Source organism: Capra hircus, unplaced genomic scaffold, assembly GCF_001704415.2.
Source record: "Capra hircus breed San Clemente unplaced genomic scaffold, ASM170441v1, whole genome shotgun sequence".
NCBI lineage: Eukaryota > Metazoa > Chordata > Mammalia > Artiodactyla > Bovidae > Capra > Capra hircus.
In genome coordinates this window covers 165,791-174,660 of record NW_017189774.1, presented here as the reverse complement: position 1 = coordinate 174,660, position 8,870 = coordinate 165,791, and the positions used below count along the sequence as shown (strand labels likewise).

The 8,870-nt window shown below is 39.8% G+C and overlaps 1 pseudogene across 1 annotated transcript; it reads left to right on the top strand.

Moving 5' to 3' along the window:
• Positions 1–7,232: 7,232 nt before the first annotated feature.
• LOC102175841 lies at positions 7,233–8,042 on the top strand (annotated as a pseudogene). Its single transcript, XR_001917676.1, has one exon. The product of XR_001917676.1 is annotated as a pre-rRNA-processing protein TSR2 homolog pseudogene (transcript).
• Positions 8,043–8,870: the final 828 nt, after the last annotated feature.

Here is an 8,870-nt window from a genome sequence, read left to right as displayed (position 1 = left end):
CCAGCAAATTTGGAAAACTCAGCAGTGGCCACAGGACTGGAAAAGGTCCATTTTCATTCCAATCCCAAAGAAAGGCAATACCAAAGAATGCTCAAACTACCGCACAATTGCACTCATCTCACATGCTAGTAAAGTCATGCTCAAAATTCTCTAAGCCAGGCTTCAGCAATACGTGAACCGTGAACTCCCTGATGTTCAAGCTGGTTTTCGAAAAGGCAGAGGAACCAGAGATCAAATAGCCAACATCCGCTGGATCATGGAAAAAGCAAGAGAGTTCCAAAAAAACATCTATTTCTGCTTTATTGACTATGCCGAAGCCTTTGACTGTGTGGATCACAATAAACTGGAAAATTCTGAAAGGGATGGGAATACCAGACCACCTGACGTGCCTCTTGAAAAGTCTGTATGCAGGTCAGGAAGCAAGAGTTAGAACTGGACATGGAATAACAGACTGGTTCCAAATAGGAAAAGGAGTACATCAAGGCTGTATATTGTCACCCTGTTTATTTAACTTATATGCAGAGTACATCATGAGAAACGCTGGACTGGAAGAAACACAAGCTGGAATCAAGATTGCTGGGAGAAATATCAATCACCTCAGATATGCAGATTACACCACCCTTATGGCAGAAAGTGAAGAGGAGCTAAAAAGCCTGTTGATGAAAGTGAAAGAGGAGAGTGAGTGAAAAAGTTGGCTTAAAGCTCAACATTCAGAAAACAAAGATCATGGCATCTGGTCCCATCACTTCATGGGAAATAGATGGGGAAAGAGTAGAAACAGTGTCAGATTTTATTTTGGGGGGCTCCAAAGTCACTGCAGATGGTGACTGCAGCCATGAAATCAAAAGACGCTTACTCCATGGAGGAAAAGTTATGAGCAACCTAGATAGTATATTCCAAAGCAGAGACATTACTTTGCCGACTAAGGTCCGTCTAGTCAAGGCTATGGTTTTTCCTGTGGTCATGTATGGATGTGAGAGTTGGACTGTGAAGAAGGCTGAGCGCTGAAGAATTGATGCTTTTGAGCTGTGGTGTTGGAGAAGACTCTTGAGAGTCCCTTGGACTGCAAGGAGATCCAACCAGTCCATTCTAAAGGCGATCAACCCTGGGATTTCTTTGGAAGTAATGATGCTAAAGCTGAAACTCCAGTACTTTGGCCACCTCATGCAAAGAGTTGACTCATTGGAAAAGACTCTGATGCTGGGAGGGATTGGGGGCAGGAGGAGAAGGGGATGACCCAGGATGAGATGGCTGGATGGTATCACGGACTCGATGGACGCGAGTCTGGGTGAACTCCGGGAGTTGGTGAGGGACAGGGAGGCCTGGCGTGCTGCGATTCATGGGGTCGCAAAGAGTCGAACACGACTGAGCGACTGAATGCAACTGAACTGAGCACTACCAAAGGAAGAAGCCCACTGCTCTTCCAATCTGACCAAGTCCTGCAATTCCCTCTCTGTGTCCTCAAAAACCTCATGGTTACCTGCGATGCTTGTATCCACACAGATCAGAAGCACAGCCATGACAAATACTCACTTTTAGGTTGCTGGCCCTTGAGACAGGCAGCCAAGAGATGGGCTACTAGTCTGAGAGATGTTCCTGGAGCAAGAGCTCTGCCTCACTCCCAAACGTGCTCTTGTAACTTTTGGCTCCTAGCAAGGCTAGGCACTTCTGTACAAGGGGTCTAAGTAAAAGTACACAGTAACTTCATGGATCACAAGTCCCTTGGAAGTCTATGTTCTGACAGAGTAGGTTAGTAGTTCTAATTCCCCACGCAATTATGAAATGGTCAAAGAGACCAGGAAAAGGTGATCAAGAAAGTAAAGTTTGGACCACACGCTTCGCCCATTTCTGGCCACTCCTTCACAGGGACCTTGGGTGTCTCTTGGCATTGGCAGGTCCATATAAACCTCTGACAAAGCTCCCCTTTTGGGGGCTGCCTTCAGTCATTACAAGGCACCTCAAAACCGCAGAATAGGACTCATCACTTGCTTCACTCAGGGCATGTCATTCATTCACACAAGCACACCAAAGAGTAGTAAAGTAAAGCAGAAAACATGTATACTGAGAAAGCAGGGAGGCTAGAGCTCTGAATGTTCTTACCTTGTGCTGAAGATACCTGACAAGCCAAGATGATAGATTACGGAGAATGATGTTGAATTCGTGATCTCCGAAGATTTAGCATCAGGACCAGGGACCAGACTTGATCACTCAAGAGCTTCTGTGTAGCAGAGTTTTATTAAGGTGAAAGAGGACAGAGAAAGTTTCTGACATAGACATCAGAAGGGAAACAAAGAGTGCCCCACGCGCTACTCTTAGAAAAGGGAGTTATATACTTTTTCAATTGGTTATTACAGTAAATCAAAAGAATGTCTCAAGATTGTAAAGATCTTACTAGACCCACTCTCACAATTTACATTTTAATATGATAGGATTAAAACTAACAATAGAAAGATCTTACCAGACCCACTCCTGCAGCATACAAGTTTTAAGATAACAAGATTAGTCAGAATGTTCTTATTAAAGAGAAATATATCCTTGAGCAAGATACATTGTTATATTAACTAAGACAAAACAATGTAGAAAAAAATGTTTGTCCTTTTCTCTTCCTTGAGAACCTGGACGCCTTTCTCCTCCTTGGGTACCGTGAACTTCTTATCAACCTTCCTAGAAATTGACTCTCTCAATAGAAGACTAAGTGCTTTACTTCTAAGATCAAAATAACAAAAAGGTGTCTACTCTCATTGTACTGAATTTCTGTCCCTGAAATCATATCAGAAAATGTATGAAAAGTTATCCAGTTTGGAAAAGAATTAAACTGTTTTTATTTGCAGGCAACATCAGTGTAGAATATCCAATGAAATCTACAACAACAACAAATAACTAAAACTTATGACCAACCTAGAAAGCATATTTAAAAGCAGAGACATTACTTTGCCGACTAAGGTCCATCTAGTCAAGGCTATGGTCATGTATGGATGTGAGAGTTGCACTGTGAAAAAGGCTATTGCCAAAGAATTGATGCTTTTGAACTGTGGTGTTGGAGAAGACTCTTGAGAGTCCCTTGGACTGCAAGGAGATCCAACCAGTCCATTCTGAAGGAGATCAATCTTGGGATTTCTTTGGAAAAATGATGCTAAAGCTGAAACTCCAGTACTTTGGCCACCTCATGCAAAGAGTTGACTCATTGGAAAAGACTCTGATGCTGGGAGGGATTGGGGGCAGGAGGAGAAGGAGACGACAGAGGATGAGATGGCTGGATGGCATCACCGACTCGATGGACGTGAGTCTGAGTGAACTCCGGGAGTTGGTGATGGACAGGGAGGCCTGGCATGCTGCGATTCATGGGGTCGCAAAGAGTCGGACACGACTGAGTGACTGAACTGAACTGAAGAAGTAATTTAAGCAATGTTGCAAGATATACAGTTGATATATGAAATCCAATCAATTGTTTTCTATATAGCAGGATAGACAATTGAAAATTAAAATAAAAATAGTAACATTAACAATAACATTTAAGTATGAAAAACTTAAGAATCTGGCAAAATATATGAAAAGCAACAATGCAAAAAATGGACAAAAGATTTGGACAGGAAATTCACTAAATAAAGATATACAGATGACAACTAAGCACTGCACACCAAAATGATGGCTCTAGTGAGAGAACAGACAAGAATAAGTGTGATAAGGATGTGAAAAAATTTGAACTTTCATACACCATTTATGGGAATACAAAATAGTATAGCCCTGGTGGAAAACACTTTGGAAGTTGCTTAAAGAAGTTAAACATTGTGTTACCATATGACCCAGCAATCCCACTCCTAGGTATACACCAAAAAGAATGAAAAAAATGTTTACCCAAGGACTTGCACATGAATGTTTATAACAGTCCTCTTTCTAATAGTCAAAAAGTTGAAGCAACTCAAATGTCCACCAACTGGTGATCAAATAAATAAAACGTGCAATGTAATATTATTTGACCATAAAATGAATGGAGCTCTGATACATGCTATACCTCTGAAATGATTATGTTAATTAAAAGAAGCCAGGCACAAAAGGCTGCATATTGCATTATTCTGTTCATATGAATGAATATGTCCCAGATTAGGGTAATTCTCTAAAGACAGAAAATAAAGTAGTGGATGCCAGGGGCTAGATGAAGGGAGAAACGGAAAATGTTTGCCAACTGGACAGCATTTCCCATTAGAGTGATGGAAATATTCTAGAATATGGTAGTGGTTATGATTATGTAACCTATGAATAAATTACAAATCAATGAATTGTACATTTTAACTGGTAAATTCATGGTACATGGACAACATGTCAATAAATAAAAAGCTAAAAAATCTCACTAAACTTGACTTCTATGTCCAGGAAAATTACCCTTCAAAAATAAAGGAGAAATAGATATTGTCATATGAACAAAAAATTTACTCTCAACAGTTATCTTGTCTGTAAGAAATGTTAAAAGAAGTTATTTCCACAGGATAAGAAGATATAAACAGAAACTATGAGTTAAGAATGAAAAAGTGTCATAAAATGAATAAATAAATGAAGGTAAAATAAAATGAAGCATTTTTCTTATTCTTAATTGGCAAAAGATAAATGCTTGTTTGGGCTTCTCCATTTTTATTTTTCACTGATTATGAATCTTCATAATTAAAGTTAGTTTCCTGTATACAACATATATTTTGGCTCAGCAGTAAAGAATCCACCTGCAATGTAGGAGCTGTAGCATACTTGAGCTCCATCTCTGTGTCAGGAAGATCCCCTGGAGGAGAGAATGGCAACCCACTCTAGTATTCTTGCTTGGAGAGTCCCATAGACAGAGGAGCCTGGAGGACTACAATCCGTAGGGTCACAAAGAGTTGGACACAGCTGAAGTGACTTAACGTGCATGCACAAATGTTTGTTTAAAGCAATTACAGCATCAATTGTTTATAACAAACGAACAAGTATATGGCTGCAATATCACAAGACAAAGAATGGAAGAACTGAGAATACTCCACTAATTTTATGAGAATTGATATAATGTCATTTGAGGGTTCAGTTCAGTTCAGTTCAGTTGCTCAGTCATGTCCAACTCTTTGTGATCCCATGGACTGCAGCACGCCAGGCCTCCCTGTTCCTCACCACTCCTGGAGTTTACTCAAACTCATGTCCATTGAGTCGGTGATGCCATCTAACCATTTCATCCTCTGTGGTCCCCTTCTCCTACTGCCTTTAATCTTTCCCAGCATCAAGGTCTTTTCAAATGAGTCAGTTCTTTGCATCAGGTGGCCAAAGTATTGGAGTTTCAGCTTCAGCGTCAGTCTTTCCACTGAATATTCAGGACTGATTTCCTTTAGGATGGACTGGTTGGATCTCCTTGCAGCCCAAGGGACTCTCATGAGTTTTTTCCAACACCACAGCTCAAAAGCATCAGTTCTTCAGCACTCAGCTTTCTTTATAGTCTAACTCTCACGTCCATAAAACTATATCTTTGATTAGACAGACCTTTGTTGGCAAAGTAACATCTCTGCTTTTTAATATACTGTTTAAGCTGGTCATAACTTTCCTTTCAAGGAGCAAGCATCTTTTAATTTCATGGCTGCAGTCACCATCTGCAGTGATTTTGGAGCCCCCAAATATAAAGTCTGCCACTGTTTCCACTGTTTCCCCATCTATTTGCCATGAAGTGATAAGACCAGATGCCATGATCTTAGTTTTCAGAATGTTGAGCTTTAAGCCAACTTTTTCACTCTCCTCTTCCACTTTCATCAAGAGGCTCTTTAGTTCTTCTTCACTTTCTGCCATAAGGGTGGTGTCCTCTGCATATCTGAGGTTATTGATATTTCTCCCAGCAATCTTGATTCCAGCTTGTGTTTCATCTAGCCCAGCTGATGTACTCTACATATAAGTATAGTACATATATGTAAAGCACATCTACATATAAGTATAGTACATATATGTAGAGTACATCTACATATATGATGCATTCTACATGTAAGTTAAATAAACAGGGTGACTATATACTGCATTTATGTACTCCTTCTCTTATTTGGAACCAGTCTGTTGTTCCATGTCCAGTTTATTGTTCCAATTGAGGGTGGACATAGATTATTTTAAAATGTATAATATAAGGCATATTTAAACACTGAAATTTTTTATTATGAAATATATATTTTTATCAAAAAAGGATCTAAACTATAAATATAAAAAATGTTCAATTAAAATAGGAGAAAGCAGAAAGAGACAGAAAGAATCAAAGAAAAAATTTAAAGTAATGAATAGAAAGCAGTCACAAAGATGCTAGATCATTAATTACTCTAAATGTGAATTCTCTACTTATACCAGTCCAAGGCAGAGGTTGTCAGAATGGATAAAACACAACAATAGCAACAACAAAATACAAAACCAAAGTACATTCTGTGTACAGGAAACCCACTTTAATTATGAAGATTCATAGTCAGTGAAAAGTAAAGATGGAGAAAACAACATCATGCCAACACTAATCAAAAGAAAGCTGGAGGGCTATCTTAAATTTAGACAAAGCATACTTCAAAATAAAAAAGATTAACAGGGGATAATGAGGGACATTATATAATGGTAAACAAGTTACTTTTACAAAGACACATAGCAATCCTTAACATTTATGTACCTAACAGCAGAGCATCAAAATACATGAAGCAACATGATAGAACTCGAAGGAGAAACAGTCCACCACTACAGTTGGAGACTTCAACCCCTGTGTCATTCATTGATAGATCCAGCAAGCAGAAAATCAATAAAGATATGGATGACCTGAAGGGTACTATCAATCAACTTGATCTAAGTGACATTTATAGCATAATCCATCCAACAACAACAGAATAGACATTCTTCTGAGGTTCACATGAAACATTCACCAAGGCAGACTACATTCTAGGTCATAAAACATACCTTAAGAAATCAAAAAGAATAGAAATCATACAAAGTATATTCTCTGACAAAATTGTAATTAAACTACAAGTCAACAATAGAAAGAGGGCTGGAAAATCCCCACATTTGGAAATTAAAATACACACTTCTAAATAAACCCTGGGTCAAAGAACAAGTCTCAACATATTGAACTAAATGAGAAAGAAAATACAACCTATCAAACTTTGTGATAGAGTTAAAACAATGTTTAGAGGGACATTTTTAGAATTACATGCAAATATTAGAAAAGAAGAATAATTAAAATTAATAACCCATTTCTATTTTAAGAAATAAAGAAAGAGGCTCTTAGGGACTGTGGTCTGTGCATTGCTGGAGGCCTGGCCCACCTTGCAGATCGCTGTGGAGAATGGCTTTGGGGTTGTGCACAGCCAGGAGAAGGCTGAATGGCTGGGGGGTGCAGTGAAGGAGTACTTCTTCCACAATGCTGACTTAGAGCTAGATGAGGTGAAGGACTTCCTCAGGGAGCTAATGACAAATGAGTTTAATACAGTTGTGGGGGGTGAGAATCTGCCCCAGGTGAGTCAGCAGCTACAGACTATGTTCCACCACTTCCAGAGGAGTAATAGGGCTGCTCTGAAGGTGATGGTCTCTCTCATCACCCAAAGAAAGTGTAAGGTCAGAATCAATGGACTGACTACAGCCAGAGAGACTGATGAGGATGATGGTGCAAATAGCATGAAGGAGGTGAAGAGTGCAGCTATGAAAGATGGGGCAGCTACAGACGGGATGTGCCCACAACCTGAGCACTTTGGTCCAGACTCCCAGACTATTAAGGAAGAGGATATGGTGGAGGATGGCCAGACCAGAGAAAGAAATGAGTGGGGCTGGAAATGGTCTGGATCCTTGTTTGCTTGGGACTTGTTTGTAGGGTTTTTGTTGGAGGGTTGCAGACCTCTGTACTGGTTATCTCATCTCCATCCTCACCCCATTCCCTTATCCAGCTTCTTCCAGGAGGTAGAAGAACCCAAGGGTCCTTGGTCTTGAGGTGAACTGAGTGATAAGGCCTGGTTTGCTAGCAAAGTGTCTCTTGGGTACAATTAGTGTGAAGAAGGAGGGATGAGTGGTATGGGAGTGACTGGGGGAGAAGCTAATCACTGGTAGGCAGGGGAATAGTAGGCAGGGGAATGTGTGAAAGGAGAGGACCAGAAGGAGAACCAGTGTTCCTGCTGGGTAAGGCATGGTGAGATGAGCTTGCAAATGGAAGAGAGATGAGTTGAAGATGTGAACCAAAGTAGGTGTCGCACCTCTCCCTCTCCCTTCCTCCCAGTCCCCTGCCCTCACACAGAGCAGCTCTATGTTCCTGCCCAGAAATCGGAACCTCCCAGGAATGTTCCCTTCCTGCAGCCCAGTATCCAGCTCTGGGTTCCTTTAGGATGTCTAAGTCCTTGCCTAGGCAGTGGCCTCAAGGTCCCTCGGCTTTGTTTTCTGTCTCCTCCAACCTCTTTCCAAATGCCTCATCCCGTCAAAGTGCGGGGATGAGGCTTAAGACCTCAATAAATAATGCCTTATTGTATTTTAAAAAAAGAAATAGGGAAAGAACAACAAATTAAACTAAAGTAAGCAGAAGAAAGGGAATAATAAAAAAATAAGTCAGAAATCTGTGAAATTGAAAACAGAAAAATATTAGGGAAAATCAAGAATGCTAAAAAGTGCTTTTTTGAAAAGTTCAATAAAATTGATAATTTTCTAGTCAGTCTAATGAATACAAGTAAGAGAGACCCAAATTACCAATATCAGGAATTTTAAAAAGGTTCATCAGGAAAGCTGTGAACAACCGTACGGCCACATAAAGTTAATAACTTAGATAAAATGAACCAATCTTTTGGAAGGCACAAATTACGAATATTAACTCAATGAGAAACAGATAACCTGAAAGTATTATATTCATTAAAATAAATTGAATTAGTAGTTGA